This window comes from Rattus norvegicus, chromosome 6 (genome assembly GCF_021556685.1).
Source record: "Rattus norvegicus strain SHRSP/BbbUtx chromosome 6, alternate assembly SHRSP_T2T, whole genome shotgun sequence".
Lineage (NCBI taxonomy): Eukaryota > Metazoa > Chordata > Mammalia > Rodentia > Muridae > Rattus > Rattus norvegicus.
The window spans coordinates 59,589,242-59,607,099 of record NC_141539.1 but is presented as its reverse complement, the minus strand read 5'-3'; the positions used below and the strand labels follow the sequence as shown (position 1 = coordinate 59,607,099).

Below are 17,858 nucleotides of genomic sequence, written 5' to 3'. Positions count from 1 at the left end.
TCCCTGTGTACTCTTGGGATGGTGGTTTAGTCCCTTGGAGTTCTGGAGTTTGTGGTTGGCTAATATTGTTATTCTTCTTCTAGAGTTGCAAACCCCTTTAGCTCCTCATTCCTTTCTCTAACTCCTCCACTGGAGACCCTGTTCTCAGTTCAATGGTATATGACCAGGAGTGGTATAGCTGGGTCCTGAGGTATTACTATATCCAATTTTCTGAGGAACTACCAGACTGATTTCTACAGTGGTTGTACCAGCTTGCAGTACCACCAACAATGGAGGAGTGTTCCTCTTTCTCCACATCCTTGCCAGTATCTGCTGTCACTTGAATTTTTGATCTTAACCATTCTGATTGTTGTGAGGTGGAATCTCAGAGTTGTTTTGATTTGCATTTCCCTGATAACTAAGTATGTTGAACATTTCTTTAGGTGCTTCTTGGCCATTCTATATTCCTCAGCTGAGAATTCTTTGTTTAGCTCTGTACCCCACTTTTAAATAGGGTTATTTGATTCTCTGGAGTCTAACTTCTTGTGTTCTTTGAATATATCGGATATTAGCCATCTATCGGATATAGCATTGGTAAAGATATTTTTCTAATCTGTTGGTTGCCATCCTAATGACAGTGTCCTTTGCCTTACAGAAGCTTTACAATTTTGAAGTACCATTTGTCAATTCTTGATCTTAGACCATAAGCCATTGGTGTTCTGTTCAGGAAAATTTCCCCTGTGCGCATGTATTCTAGGCTCTTCCCCACTTTCTCTTCTATTAGTTTCAGTGTATCTGGTTTTATGCAGAGGTCCTTGATTCACTTGGCCTTGAGCTTTGTACAAGGTGATAAGAATGGATCGATTTGCATTCTTCTACATGCTGACTGCCAGTTCAAGAGAGACACAACAGAAACTGAGAAAATTCAAGAAAATATCAGAAACTACTACAACACCTATACTCAACCAAACTTGAAAATCTGAAGGAAATGGACAATTTTTTAGACAGATATCAGGTGCCAAACTTAAATCAGGGTCAGATAAACCATCTAAAAAGTCCCATAACCCCTGAAGAAATAGAAGCAGTCATTAAAAGTCTCCCAGCCAAAAAAAGTCCAGAACCAGATGGGTTTAGTTCTGAATTCTATCAGACCTTCATAGAAGACCTACTACCAATACTGTCCAAACTATTCCACAAAATAGACAATTCATTCTTAAGTAGAATAATATGTTTGAAAGGCCATATATCACCTTCCCTGTACAGATCCCTGCTTCCACAGGGCGAAGTTGCTCTCATTGGCAGGTGCTCTGATATGTGTTCTGCTCCTCCTATACACTGCTAATTAGCACAGTTACTTATACAAGATGTCATGACTTTCTGTATCCTACTGCTTAAATAAGATTCAGAAAAATAATACCTCCAAAGTATTGATAGGAATTTGATATACATGTGATCCATACTTCAGGTATTATGAGTCCTAATTCCCATTGTGATGGCATTTGACTAGTAATAGCAGTGGCAGGTGACTAGATACAGAGGATTCAGACATTTAATCATCCCTCTTATATGTTAGCTATGAAAGTTCCTTAGCCTTCTACTAGGTAAGGACATAGTGGTGAAAAGAAAAAACAAACAACAACAACAACAGCAACAACAACAAACCCAGTTTGTTTAACTCCTGGTGTAGGCCCTTAGCCAACAGAGAATCTCTCAACTTTCTCATGCTGCACTTCCCAGCCTCCAAAACTATGAGGGAGATGGCTTGATGTCCAAAGTGTAAACATGACAAGTTGTTTTGAGATACTATCACCCATGTAAAACTCAGGACGCAGAAGCATACACCTTAATTCCAGTGCTGGAGAGGCAGAGAGAAGAAAATCCCAGGGGCTTCCTGGACAGACAGACTAGCCAATTAGTGAGTTACAGCTTTGGTGGGAGACGATCTCAAACACTAAGGAGAAGATCAACAAAGGAAAAAAGGACTATCAATCCTGATTTGCCATACAGCAATCTCCATATCTCCCCACACACGTTTACTGTATATGCATATACCACACATACACACAAGTTTAAAAAGTGAGAGTAATAAGTTTGTATGCCCCAGAAGTCACCTGATCTATGAAACTGTTACAGCAGCATAAACAGACAGAAAGTGGGTACCAAGAAGGAGGTACTAGAACAGTTTCCTAGAAATCTGGAAGAGACTTAGAACTGGGCGAGGAGTAGATGCTTGGAGACCCATGGAAGGAAAACCAGGTGTTGCTGTGGGTAGACCATTTAGAAATTGTAGTAGGACTCAGAAAAACATAGAGGAAGCCTGTTACAAAGTTTCATTCTCCTTAAAGGATACTGAAACACTCCAACACACTTGATAGAAATACTGGCAGCAAAGGCCATTCTGATGAGTTTGCAGATGGAAATAGAACACAGTATTGGAAAGTGGAGGAAAAGGTGATCTTTGTTAGAAAGTTGGGAAGAACTTGGCTGAATTCTTGGCTGTGGATCAGTTCTTTGTAGAAAGTGGTACAAGAGAACACTGAAGAGTATTTAGCTGAGACAATTTCCAAGTAAAGTGGTGAGGGGACCTGACTCTACCTAACTATGGATGGTAAAAAGTGACCAAAAGGATTTAAAGATTTAATTGTTCACCACCACCATGACCTCAAAGTAGAACTTGGATTCCAAATATGTTCATTTTATCTGTACTGCAAAATATAAGCAAGTAGCAGCCATCCCAATGTAAGTCAAACTGTACTCTTTCTGGCAAGAGGGCAATAGTATGGATCAGCTATCTCAACAGAAACCAGGGATGCTGGCAATGCAATGAAAGGATAACTTAGAGGATTTTAAGGCCGCCTCTCACATTCTAGTCCCAAAGTACAAGGGTCCTAGAGACAGATATTTCAGAGGGGGGACGTCCTGTCACAAGAAGCTTCTTCATGAATGGAATGTTAATTAACTTTCCTGTGGCTGTAATAAAATATCCTGACCACAGCAGCTTAAACAAGGAGAGTTAACAGGTTAAGGGTACAGTGGTTTGTAGCAGAGAGATCCTGGCTGCAGGACTTAAGGGACCTGGTCAAGTTGTAACTACAGTCAAGAAACTGAAAGCAGTATTTGTGTTCATATAGCCTTTTCCTCTTTGTTCAGTCCAGGACTCAAACTCAGGGGACTGGTGCTGCCCACTTATAGCATGGGTCTCTCACCTCAGTGGGCCTGATGAGCAGAATTCCCTCAACCCCCCAGTGAGAAGTAGTCTGTAGTTATGCTGGGCAACGTATATTTATCCATTGATGAGTCTGTAGCCATGTCGGTTGTTAGGAGATTGCGGATTAATGTCTATATGCAGGTGAGGGCAGGCACAAGGTCAAGCAAGGCCTGTGATTGGGCAGTGTAAAAGAAAGGCGGGGCAGAGTATTTGGTAAGGCAGGAGAGATAAGAAAGAGGAAGAAGAGGAAGAGATGAAAGAGGAGAAGGATGACGCACCCATGTGACTTTAATTAAAGCTATGAGTATCACATACGGGATGGACTATTATAGGATAATCTGTCTTCTCTAGGTGGGTAGTTTATATCATTAACAATTGGCTCTGAGGCTACTATGTGGACGTTTTGTGGAGTGAGAATTTACTGATATAAATCTGATTGATAAATTATAAGCTTTTAGAGTTTTGATTTGACCAGGATACTGAGAATTGTGTCAATAACCACAGTGGGCAGATGCTAGGAATGTGAGCAGAGTTTACAGCAGAGAGTTACAAGAAAGCTGCTGCTGCTGGGCCAGAGAGTAGCCGGGCACCAACGTGGGGCTAGCCATGGCAGTGAGATCACAGGGCCCAGAGAGTAAATAGCAGGAAGTAGCTTGGCATGCTGCCTAGTGTCCCACATCATTTTCTATTATTTATCACTATAGGAGGTGACATCCTGTAGAGGGAATCCTGTCACTAGGTCAGTGAGGCACTCTTCTGTAGGGCTTGCAATGCCCCCACCCCCAGACTCTCCTGCCCTTTCTGTTTCCCAGCCACCATGTGACGAGCAGCTCTGCTCTTGACAATGTCCCATCTACCTATAAAGTTCTGCTTCAACAAAGCCCAGAAGTGATGAAACCAAGCGGTGATAAGTAGAGCCTGACACTGGGCATGAAGATAAACTCATTCTCTTTTTAAAGTCTTTATGTTGGACACTGCCACAATGATGAAAAGAGAACACTTGCTCCTATCAAGATAACCAAAACCTGAATCTTTGGACATGTAATAACCCTACCTCCTTGTTCAACCTTGAGTGGGAAATTGTATGATATGATTACTGAGTAATATTTCTATTTCGGGGTCTCATTTCTCATATTGTATCCCTTCAAACTAGAGCACACAAGGAAGTAAATGATAGCAGTGAGTATCCTTGGAGATGACGTCAACACACCTAAAGAAGAACTCGGCAAAGATGAAGGATTTCCTACCTTTGGAAGATTAAGTTTTTATTAATTGTGACATGCTTTTTAAATAACTGCCAACAAAAGAGGCAAATCTGCAAAGGGCTTTGAAAAAAAGGCAAAATTTCCAATGCACAGTCAGAAGGTTTTAATAAATCTAAACAAATTCAGTGTCAAGCAAAAGGTTAATGTATACGTCTGTGAAGACCACCACTTTGACTAGATGTGCATGCTTTGTGGTTTGTTGGGACTTCATTACATAAACTACACTTTGAGCTTTCTACCTTGTAATTATGGTAAGTGTTATTTGTGAAAGTTTCTTCAACTTATTGGAATTTTGCTTCTTCAGCTGGCAGCAATTATAGACTCAAAGACCACCAGAAATAATTCTGCAGCCCCTTTTGGGCTATGTAAGCTTGCTGTGAACACTTCAGAGGATGCATGCAGGAACACTATACTCTGATAATAAACATAACCAGGGGGAACGTTATTCTTTTTCCATTAAAACAGTCGTGCTCATAAATGATTCAAAAGACAAAGAATTCTACCGTATGTGTAGCTTTATCTGAAGTCAGAGCCCTTCTGTGTGGAATGTTGTACCACTCATGTGGATTTACTGACTCCCTTGCTTCATCCTCACGTTCACGTAACAAAGCAATTTCCATATGAACAGCCACAAACATTTCTGGCTTCAGCTGTTAATCTCCCATGAAAGATTACTTCCATACTATCTTTAACCTGTACTTGGCAATGATTATCTGCTATCTGTCAAGCATGAAAGCTGCCACAGTGCCCTTCCTAATGCACGTCTGTACCATGCTCCCCCCATGTCCTTGGAAAAGGAAAGATTAAAAATTTTTCCTACGAACAAAATTGAGAAGCATGTTGCTTTCTTTTCAACTGGTTCTTTCTCTGTCACTTAAATTTCTACAGAAGTGGACCTACTTCTCAAGAACTGGACTCTTGTACTAACTAAATGTAGAAGCCTTCGGTCTAAAACTATAGAAACCTATTCAAGTTACTTCAGTGTAGAAGGAAACTAAAATTTTTGTATGGTTTTTACTGAGTGTGATAAGTCAACTCTGGACTTAAGAACTATGTGGTATGATTTGCAAACAAGGCAAATAAACTTCACAATGCTAAGTGTGTTATCCTAGTTTGCAAGGCAACTAACTGAAGTCTTGAGCATTAAATTTATCTTAAATATGAATTTATAAATTAAAAGGAATATACCTTATGTACATGTGTGTCTGTGAGTTTATGCACACCACCTGCATGCAGAAGCCTGCAGAGGTCAGAAAATGGCATAGGATCTCCTTGCAACTGAGTTATAGACTGCTATAAGCCACAATGTAAGTACTGGAAATTGAACCCGGGCCTTCTGCAGAACAAGTACTTCTAGCGGCAGAGCCATCCCTACAGCTGTAGTATAGAGCTTTGAACCCAAAGATAATTTGGTTTGTGACTCTCTATATTCTGTCCTTTGTGAAGTTTGAAAAGGAACCAATTGCTAGTTATATTGACTCCAAATATGTAGCTTCTGAGAATTGTAAATTAATGCATACAAATAATAATAATGCAGGCCTTTGTACTCTTAAGAAACTTACAGTTCAGTGTGTCGGGCATTTTTATTTCCATAATGTCTTGTATATTTGTGTACATGTGTGCACATATTCATGTTTGATGTACATGGTGCTGTGGGTGGGTGCACATGAGTACGTGTGTGTGTGTGTGTGTGTGTGTGTGTGTGTATGTGTGTGTGTGTTAGAGAGAGAGAGAGACAGACAGACAGAGACAGAGACACAGAGACAGATAGAGACAGGCGGTGCTCTCTTTCTGTATCTGTGTGTGTAAGCTCAAAATCATTGTCAAATACCCTTCTCATTGTTTTTCTACCTCCTTTCCCCCCCACAGAGTCTCATAGTTAACCTGGATCTCATTAATTCCACAAGAGTAGCTGTCCAGCAAGCCCCAGGATCCTTCACCCCAGTGCTGAGATTACAGGCATTCACAGCTGTGACCACTATTAAAGCAGATTCTAGGGGTCCAAACACAGGTTCTCATGCTTGTGTAATAAGCACTTTACCACCTATGACATCTCCCCCTGCCCTGTGCCCATAATAACTTCCCATTATGGATCTAATTATTATGACTCCATCATGGCAAATATTGGAAAATCAGTCTATCAGCAGTAAAGACCCATGAAAGAAGGGAGGTATCCATTGCTAATTAGGAGTTGGTGAACGAAGTGGAAAGATACACACACACACACACACACACACACACACACACTTACATTTAAAAATATTTTTTTTTCTTTTGAGACAGTCTGGCTAGGAAACTCAGGCTAGCCACTGGAGAGCTTTTAATAGGATTTATATTTTATTTGTAATTTATGCTATGACCTACAAAAGAATTTGGGTCAAATTTTAACTGTTAAAAGAATTAGTTTAAAAATATATATTATAGTCAATAAGATGTTTTATTTTTCCTATTTTTCTTTTATTTGAATATGATTTTTTTATGTTTCTTTTGTAGTTTCCCCTTCCCCAACTCTTCCCAGTGCCCTCCTACCTCTCCTCCCATTGAAATCCACATGCTCCCATCTCTCCTTAGAAAACAAACAGGCATCTAGAGAATAACAACCAGATAAAACAACAATGGCAGACAAACCAGAATGGAATGAAACAAGCAAACAAACCGAAAAACAAAAAGAGCCAAACAAAAGTCTTATGCTATAGATGTGGTGACGCATACAAGTTCTCACACAGAGGGATCACACAGAAGCAAGAACCAGAACCCACAATACATATGCAAAGAAAATAAGGCTAAAAGAAAAAAAGCAAAAGCAAAAAAACTGACAAAATACGATGACACAAAAGTTTGTCTAAAGACGCCAGTGAGTTTGTTTTGTGTTAGCTATCTACTGCTGGTCATGGAGCTCACCCTTAAGAGCTGTTTGTTTATCCACTGAGACACCTTTGGAGAAAACTTAGTTTTCATTTGCAAGTGGTTATGAATTTGAGATAAGTTCTGGGTTAGGGATGGGACCTGTGTACACAGAGCTGGGGTCTCTTATGGCACAGACCCATGCAAACCATGTGCCTGTTGCCCTAGTCTCTGTGAGTTCATATGTATTTCAGTCCTGCTGTGTTTAGAAGGCCTTGCTTTGTTGGTGTCCTCTTTCCCCTCTGGCTCCTACACTCTTTCTGCCTTCTCCTCTGCAGAATTCTCTGGCCCCTGAGGGGAGGGATTTGATGGAGACATCACATCTAGGACTGGGTGTTCCAAGGCTTCTCATTAGCTCCACAATGTCTGGCTATGTGTCTTTGGATTTGTTCCCATCTACTGCATGAGAAAGCTTCTCTGATGATGGATGACTAAGACACTAATCTATGAATGAATTAGGGTCTTCTAGAGTAACAGAACTTACACAATGATTTATTAGAATTGAACCTATTAGAATGACTTAGATGCTTACATCCATGTAGTCCAACAATGACTGCCTATATCCTATATTCTTGAAGTCCAAGAACCCAGAGGTTGCTTAGTCGGTGGGAGTGGGTGTCTCAGATAGTTTTCAGTATATGCTGGAATCTTAAAGAGGTAGACACTAATGCCAGTGAGAAATACACTTGCTAGGAAGGCAAGAGCAATCGAGCAAGGAGCAAAATCTTCCTTCTCTCACTTCCTTATATAGATTGGGTCTTGATTAAAGATCTGGATTAAAGGTGCATCTCTCCACTTCAAACTTCAAGATTAGAGGTAGATCTTCCCACTTTGAAGTACACAAACCACTCACAGGTTTGTCCTGTATATTGGGGTTTTAGTTAAGTCTATACATAGTCAAGTTGGCAACCAAGAATCATCAAAACGAGTAAGCAGATTGCCACTAGGAGTCACTTTACTGATAGATTCACTTAACAGTATAGTAGGTTTTCATTTTCCCCTAGATGCCTGACCTATCTGATCTCAGATTCTGGCCACTTGAGCAGTGTCAGGAATGAGTTTGCTCTCATGGAATGGGACTTAAATTCAATCTCATATTAGCTGGTATTAGTGGTAGAAGTTCGGTGTCACTATTGCACCAGTCCATCTGACATGAATTAAGTGAAGTGTTCAGCCGCTATTTGTGTTTCCAATCATTGGTCTTGGTTAGGTACACAGTATGTTTTGACATTTGCATAGACCCAAGTGTCTGTGTTGAAATCCCGACCACTGTACTGAGCCCATTCAGAGCTTTAGATTGGCAGGTTTTAAAGGTAGAGTCTGCATGAGATTAGGATCTTGAAACAGAGTCTCCCACCCCCCATCTCAAAGAAAGCTCCTTTGACTGCTTATACTCCATAAAGATGCAGGAAAAAGATTATCCATCAGCCAAGAAAGAGGCCAGTGGCAGAGAATGTCTGTGTAGCATTTTTATCTTGAGCTCTTCAGACTCAAAATTATAAGAAATTTATGTCTATTATTATAAGTCACCTACTCTTGCTACATTTTACAGTAAACCTTAAAGGCTAAAACCTTGAGAAGAACAGACCTTTATTCTTTATGTTATACACTTCTGATTTTAAAAATATACTACAAAGGAAAAGGAAGGCTTGTGTTTTCCCTTTCAAAACTTGATAATATCAAATACATACAACATCCAAACTCAAACACTCAGAGGGTTAAATGTTGGAAGGAGCTAAGCAGTAACTGTCCCTCTATTCACAATGATTGAGTATTCTATATCATTAGACATGGGTGATGCACACGTACGACCACAGTCCTTCAAGGCTGAGATGGACTATACATGAAGCCTATCTCCCTTCTCAATACAATATAATTCTTATATTAATTTCCAGTTGGCATTCATCAACATTAGACTCAATTTTCCTGTCATTTGAATTAACTTCTGCTTTGGTAGAGATGTGTTTGTTTGTGTGTATGTATATGTGCATATATGGAATAGTATATGCATATATATGGTTAGAAATATGTATGCATGTGCATGTGCACATCTATGTATATATGTATATATGGGATAGTATATATGCATTTATATGATAAAGTATATATGTATTTATATGTGTTTGTATTTATGTGTATGTACATGTCTATTTTATAAGCATATACAAAATACAGCTAATAATTCTGATCTAAAAGTCATTGGATACTTTGCCTTTTATTATCATGCTGCATATAATATGAAAACAGATCAGGATGACTGGATAGCAAATGCTCTCAATTAAAATCTTGAACAAAATATGAGCACAGGGTGCTCATTAAGCCAGCAATGCCTTATTAAAACCCTAGGAAAATATCATGTGGAACAACATAAGTTTTATTATGTTTTGAAATGACAAAAGGTAGATGACATGAATATTGTGACAACAATAAAAGCAGCCAGTCATGAAGGTCAACAGTTAGCAGACCACCTCATTCACAGTCATGCCAGTCATTCACACATATGTCACATATCTCCCAGATTGAGTTTTTCACAGCTAAAGGTATTTCTGTGAAACAAATGCAGCATTTTTGAGAATGTCTGCTGTTTACTTACCATCTACAATGAAAATTGTCTGGACAGGAGACACTTCTACAGCGCCCATTACTACCTATGCAATGGTAAAGTTGGCAGAAGGGTCTTAGTTTGAGATGGAGGGAAAGTTACAACTAAGTTTAATTATGAAGTACCTTGAAAAATACTAACCCAGAACATTTTCAAGAGCTCTGAAGTGATCATCAGAGGATGCCACAGTTATACCTCATATCCTTATCTACCTGTACTAATTCCTGTCTCTGGTCTTACTGACTATTAATGAGATGAGAGCTTATGAGAATTGTAATCTTCTATACATAAGCTCCAAAGCATAAACACAGTGAAAAACACACTTGGTTACCTTGAAATGCTTTTTGCGTTGCTAAATCATTTAAAAGAATGTGCTTTAGCATTACCTTCTGTTGTGACTACTATAAGGACTAAGAATCCTTAGTTAAAATACTTATCGGCCACATCGAGAGATCATTTACTACTACTCAGCACATAACATTAAGTGTGCAGTTGAGAAAGGCAACGTGAAGTTTGGAGAAGGCTGCCAAGACGAGGCTAGTCAAAGCTGCAAGGCAGAGCGGTCTCTGCAGGTGAGGGAGTAATCAGTCTCACAACTTTTATTTTCTTCTCCCACCTCTACCTGTAAAGTAAGATGACAGGAAGTGACCCAGCAACCCTTGGAGCTGCTTGTGTTCAGGCTTAGATGGTAGAGCTGAAGAAGTCCTCATCAAATACAGCCTAGGGAATTTGTTGCTCATACAAAGCCTACCACTGATGCCTTTGATGCTATGGAGCACTGGGGAAGAACAGTGAAAACTCTGAGCATTTGTAATCAGACAGCATTGGACAGATTTTTTTCTCTAGAAAAAAATAGAATATATGTGTGTGCTCAGCATGTAGAAGGTGTGCATATTAAGAAAAAAACCTAGACATTGAAAGCAGAAAGAGAAATGCATCTTTTGTAGTAACCAAGATACAGTCTCCAATATAGTCAAATACAGTCTAAAGTTAATAAAATGGGCTTTTTTTTGTTTGTTTGTTTGTTTGTTTGTTTTGGTTATTGTTGTTGTTGTTTTGAGACAGATTCTTACCATGTAGTCTTAGCTGGCCTGGAAATCCCTATGTAGATCAGGCAGGCCAGGCCAGAACCCATAGAAATCTTCTGCCTCTGTCCCCTGAGTACTGAGATCAAAGGCATGCACTGCTATGCCTGACTCAGACATTTGGCATATTGCTATCTTGGATTTTGGTAAAACACAGAAGCTGCAATGCTTTTCGAGAGCAGACTGTGACGAGCTGCAGAAACGTGCTGTGTGATGGACAAACTTAAGAGCACATTATACAGCTAACATTTGGGGTTTTGTTAAAACAAGTCAAACTCTTACTTTGATTAAGTGCACTCAAGACAATACTATAAAGGCTAAGGGCCAGCATAACAGGGTAATTACCATCAATGTTTTTCATAAATCTACTCTGCCAATGGTTTTAAGAAGAAAGGTCTTACATGCATTAACCACACAAATCATTACATAGAGACATAAGGAAATAAATCATAAAATAGAGCTGCCTTGGCTGAAGAGCCATGATAAAGAGACAGCAGTGAGTCTGTCTCTCTGGCCCACTACCTACACACGATCAGTTCTGCCCTTCTGTGGAGCACCGTGAAAGAGCCACAGCCACAGAGTGCCATTCATCTCGCTCTGACACAGCCCTTTCTCACTGTCCAGTGGACTTGGATATAGTTTGAATCTTGAGCTGAGATAATTAAACATGCTCTATCCCTTATACACCTCTTTCAATAATCAAGAGAAGGTGTTTAGTTATAATTTTGCTATTGTCTGTTAGATATGATAGTGTATGCACGCAATCTTAGGACTTGGTGAGTGTCAGCAGGAGATTCGGGAATTCAGGGTCCTTCCTCATCTACTACATAGTGAGTTCAAGGTCAGGGTGAATTGTATGAAATTCTATCTTCAAAGATGAAAAATAGAAACCCCGTCATGTCTAACAAATAGAACGGTTTTGATCATTGATGGACTACTGAGAAGGAATTACTTAAACCAATCTTATCATTAACTGATTTAAGGTATCAATATTTTGGGGAGGTTTTGAGCACACAGAATGCACCAGGCATTAAAGATAAATGTGGAGCATTTCATGGAACAAAAAAACCGATACACACAATGCATAGAAGTACATAAATGTGAACAACGCACAGGAACGGCTAAACATGAACAGCTGGACTGATGTTAAGACCAAGGATATTGGCACAGGCTTCACATTTGGGTGTCGGAGGCATCAGGATGTCATGTTCCAGTCCAACCTGGGCTATACTGCCAGGTGCACATCAAGTAAACAAAACAAACACGAAAGCAAAGCAAGGCACATGCCCCTCCCTTGTTGTTCCTTCCTGGCAGCTGACTATGTCCTGTTTCCTATGTCAATTAATGGAATTCCTATTTTGGTCCAGAGATGAATAAACTACTACCCTTGGGGCTAATCTTTGCCACCTAGTTCTGTAAGGAAATTGTCACTTGAAACAGGGCCACACATTTGTGATGTGCTCAGCTGCTTCTGCATTGCTACAACAGAGGCAAGACCCAAAGCCATGTACCTTCCTCCACCGTTAAAGAGGAAAACAAAACCACCGCTCAGCCGTCACTAACCTTTGGTGCTAAACAAACCACTTCGGAAGTATTTGGTCAGCGTTTAAGTCAAGTTGTTTATAAGTCACTAAGAACTAACTTTTCCACACTTTCTTCACTAATTCATATGGATACAAATTTAGCTAACAATGGTACAGCAATCTTAATGTAGTAAAGAATACAGATGAACAAATCAAAAATATTAAACATGGGAGGGTTAAGTGAATTACATAAATGTGAATACTTAAGTGGTTTATTTTAAAAGGCAAATAACAATGGTACAGTTTGTCTACCATGAACGATGATTTTATCCTTCTCAGGCTAATTATCAGTGTGCTAGGATATTTCCAAACACTAGAAACTACGTTAGAGAAATTCCAACTTTGGCCTGGAGGTAGCAGCCCTTATACTGCTACTTAAAGGCTGAGTGTATAAGTAACTACATGGACGGAGCAGCTTTATACTGTACCTGAAAGCCACAGATGACAAGAGGTGACAAAGCACCTTGATAATAGAGTGGACTCAATACCATGTGAGACAAAACACTGGGATCTTGTCTCAAAATGTAAAAAGTAAAAGGAGTGAAATATAGTTCAGAAGCAAAACACTTAGCATGCAGGAGACTTGAGGTTTGAATCAAACACCCTAAGAAAAACATTTGCATCATTGCTTTGTATGTAAGTCAGGTTAGTTCACCAACAAAACAGTCATGTATATGTCTTCCAAGGTAAATTATTCAAGTAATTTTCATAAAGAATCTTATCTATGTGTACAAAAAGTCAAAGAACCACAATGTTTTATATTCTTAGCGATTTCAATTTAAAAGAACCATATTTTATATGAAAAGTTACTTCTTTTAAAAATAAAAATTCTATGTTCTCTTAAAGAGATTATTTATGAAAAGACTATTCTGAAATATATGGTATTCTAAATACAAATATTAATAAACCCTTTTATATTTTTATCTACTTTTGGTCAGATAACTGCCCTATAATATTTCCCACTTCTGAATTAAAAAGGGAACTCTGTGATGTGTCTCTTCCTATATTTTATATTTGTTTACTAATATTTTCAACTTCTTTTGAGATCCTCACAGATTATTCAAATACAACATCTACAAATTAAGTATAGAGGTCCATTAAATCTCTGAAAATAATGTACAATTGAAAGTCTATCCTGTATTAAATGTTAATGAGGTCTCACATACTTTTAGATTTGTGGTACATTCATGCATTATCAAGCCACCAGAGCAAAGAACAATGAAGACAGAACTCTATACCGGTTAAAATACACACAATAAGTATAATAGGGTAGACAGCTGCGGTCAGTATATCTACAATGCAGCCTCTATCCTTACGCCTCAGGGAACATCACGGAAGAGAAGGTACAAAGATGGCAGGAGCCAGAGGGGCAGGACTGCTGCTAGATAATGTCTTCCAGAGAAGATAGGAGAGCCACATGCATGAAGGCCCACTGATATCCTTGACTAAATAAGACTGGCAAATGACAGCACCAGACGACATACCAATATGTACAGGACTATAGGCGATCAATGGTTATGGAGGAAATATGTACAGGACTATAGGCAATCAATGGTTATGGAGGAAATATGTACAGGACTATAGGCAATCAATGGTTATGGAGGAAATATGTACAGGACTATAGGCAATCAATGGTTATGGAGGAAATATGTACAGGACTATAGGCAATCAATGGTTATGGAGGAAATATGTACAGGACTATAGGCAATCAATGGTTATGGAGGAAATATGTACAGGACTATAGGCAATCAATGGTTATGGAGGAAATATGTACAGGACTATAGGCAATCAATGGTTATGGAGGAAATATGTACAGGACTATAGGCGATCAATGGTTATGGAGGAAATATGTACAGGACTATAGGCGATCAATGGTTATGGAGGAAGAGTGAATCAGAATCAGGAACAATCATCCCGATAGGTTGACCCCACGAGGTCAGCCATATACATATGTACATATGAGAAACAGTCACTAGATGGTACAGCTACAGCTATAGATGCAGAGATATCAACACTCGCTAATATACAGAAACTAAGGGAAAGGAGGTTTTGAGTCTGAGAACATACACAGAGTGTATGATAGGAGTTGAAGAAGAAAAACCATGGGTGGAAATGATATAAATATAGTATTTCTATAATGAGATTCTAAAAAAATACAAAAAGTTCACAATAATCTTTTGAGGAATAATACAGTATAAGAGAACATGGATGAACAATGAAATAAATCAAGAAAACGTTGTAAGAATGAAATCTTATGTTTCATAAATAAATAAAAACCATTAAAAAGAGCAAATTGGGATTAAAAACATGTTTAAAAATTACACACTATCAATAGGTGGGACTTATCCCTGATGTGCAAAAATGTTTTAGTACATGCAAATCAAGAAATATAATATGTTTAAAATATGAAAGACCACTCCCAATGGGATCGTCTGAATAGAGGAAAAGTCACCTGACAGAAATGAAACTACTTCATCATGAAATTTACTACGAAACTAGGTACAAAAGAAGGTGCTGCAACCTAATTAAAGCCACACACACACTGAAGTCTACAACTGTCGCCCAGCAGAGTGACGGCCTGCAAGCATTTATACTCAATATAGAAGTGGGCGCTCTGGCCACAGATAAGAAAGGAGAAAGAAAACAAAAGTATTCAAATAGGAAATGAAGATGCAAATGATGTATTTTGAAATGACAAATCTTTACAAACAAAAAATAGTCTTAAAGACCCCATTAAAACTGTTGGGAAGGGATGGAGAGATGGCCCAGCTGTTAAGAGCACTGACTGCTCTTCCAGAGGTCCTGAGTTCAATTCCCAGTAACCACATGGTGGCTCATAAGCATCTGTAATGAGATCCGATGCCCTCTTCTGGTGTGTCTGAAGACAGCCACAGTGTACTCATATAATAAATACTAAAAAATCTGTTGGAAAAGTAAGTTGAAGAATAAGTTGATTCAGTTGTGGGTAACCAAATATACAAAATCACTTTAATTTCTGTAAACTATAAAAGACCACAAAAGAGGCTGCAACTCTAGTGACATTAGTTAACAGAAATAAAAAGATAGTAGCCAGGTGTGTGCGGGGGACATATTTAATTAGAGCAGTGAAGAGGCAGAGACAGGTGGCTATCTGTGCAAGGCCAGCCTGAACTACATAGTGAGCTCTAGATAGCCAGGTATTCATAAGATACTATCTCAAAAGCAAACGAAGAAACAACAACAAAAGATAGTGATAAATATAACCAAGAAGATGAAATATTTGTACATTAAGCAGTATAAAACCCTGATGAAATAATTTAAGACAGTATAGACGAAAGGAATCCCATGTTCATGGGATGGAAGAATAGTTTTCAAGTGTCTAACCTATCCACAATTGTATAAATATTTAACATGACACCAACCAAATTCAAATGACAGTTTTCAATGAAAAAGAAATCTTAAAATTCATATAAAGCCACAAATTCTCTTAGTGGCCAGAGTGGCCTTGACCAAAAAGAATAACTCCAGCTTCCAGAGACACCACACATTTCCATCATTACCAATCTGCAGTAATGAAAGCAATATAGCAATTGACAGAACAGCAGGATTATAGATCAGTGAGACCAAATAAATCACACAGAAGTAATGTGCATAAACCATCATTTAGTCTCCCACAAGAATGCCAAGAACACACATTGAAGAAAAATAGTTACATCATTCTACAGTATCACAGAAACAATACATACTCATATGTAAAAATGATCAGTGGATATTAGCCAAAATATTCAGAATATGAATTATATAACTCACAGTTCATATGAAGTTTAATAAGAGGGAAGGCCCAAGTGTGCATGCTTCAATCCCATTTAGAAGGGGGAAAAATTAATCATGGGAGGCAGAGGGTGAGGGCATGGGGGAAGGGAGGACAGGATTATGTATGGGAGAAGACAAGAGAGAAGCCCAGAGAGCCAGGAGAATAAATAGAAATGTGTAGCAGTATGAGGTGGGGTGTGGGGGTGGAGAACCTCTGAAAGTCCCAGACACCAGGGATGTGAGAGGATCCCAGTACACAAAGGGGATGACCTTAGGTTAAATGCCCAACAGTGGAGAGACGGAAGCTGAAGGGAAAACCTCCAGTAGACAGACATGGCCCACAGTTGAGGGATAGGGCCACCCACACATCTCAAAAATTTTTTTTATTAACTTGAGTATTTCTTATTTACATTTCGAGTGTTATTCCCTTTCCTGGTTTCCGGGCCAATATCCCCCTAGCCCCTCCCCCTCCCCTTCTATATGGGTGTTCCCCTCCCCATCCTCCCCCCATTACCGCCCTCCCCCCAAAAATCACATTCACTGGGGGTTCAGTCTTAGCAGGACCAAGGGCTTCCCCTTCCACTGGTGCTCTTACTAGGATACTCATTGCTACCTATGGGGTCAGAGTCCAGGGTCAGTCCATGTATAGTCTTTAGGTAGTGGCTTAGTCCCTGGAAGCTCTAGTTGCTTGGCATTGTTGTTCATAAGGGGTCTCGAGCCCCTTTGAGCTCTTCCAGTTCTTTCTCTGATTCCTTCAACGGGGGTCCTATTCTCAGTTCAGTGGTTTGCTGCTGGCATTCGCCTCTGTATTTGCTGTATTCTGGCTGTGTCTCTCAGGAGCAATCTACATCCGGCTCCTGTCGGCCTGCACTTCTTTGCTTCATCCATCTTGTCTAATTGGGTGGCTGTATATGTATGGGCCACATGTGGGGCAGGCTCTGAATGGGTGTTCCTTCTGTGTCTGTTTTAATCTTTGCCTCCCTATTCCCTGCCCCGGGTATTCTTGTTCCCCTTTTAAAGAAGGAGTGAAGCATTCACATTTTGATCATCCGCCTTGCCATCTCAAAATTTTTGACCCAGAATTTTTCCTGTCTAACGGAAACACAGGGACAAAAATGGAGTAGAGACTGAAGAAAAAGCCATCCAGAGACCAGCCCAATTTAGGATCCATCTTATGAGCAGGCACCAAACCCTGACACTACTGCTGATGCCATGTTGTGCTTGCCAATAGCAACATAGCATGGCTGTCCGCTGAAAGATGGAGACAGATGCAGATATAGCCAACTACTGGACTGAGCTCAGGATCGACTATGGAAAAGTTAGGGTAACTGCTGAAGGAGCTAAAGGGAATCGCAACCCCATAGGAAGAACAACAGTATCAACTAACCAGACCCCTCAGACTTCCTGGGGACTAAGTCACCAACCAAAGAGCATGCCTGG

General features: G+C 39.5%; 1 protein-coding gene and 1 pseudogene across 3 annotated transcripts in view; one reads left to right on the top strand and one right to left on the bottom strand.

The window, feature by feature from the left end:
- Crppa (CDP-L-ribitol pyrophosphorylase A) overlaps positions 1–17,858 on the bottom strand; it is a 277,017-nt gene that overhangs the window by 27,779 nt on the left and 231,380 nt on the right.
- Positions 12,171–17,858, top strand: part of Chchd2l2-ps4 (coiled-coil-helix-coiled-coil-helix domain containing protein 2-like 2, pseudogene 4) — a 49,044-nt pseudogene continuing 43,356 nt past the window's right edge.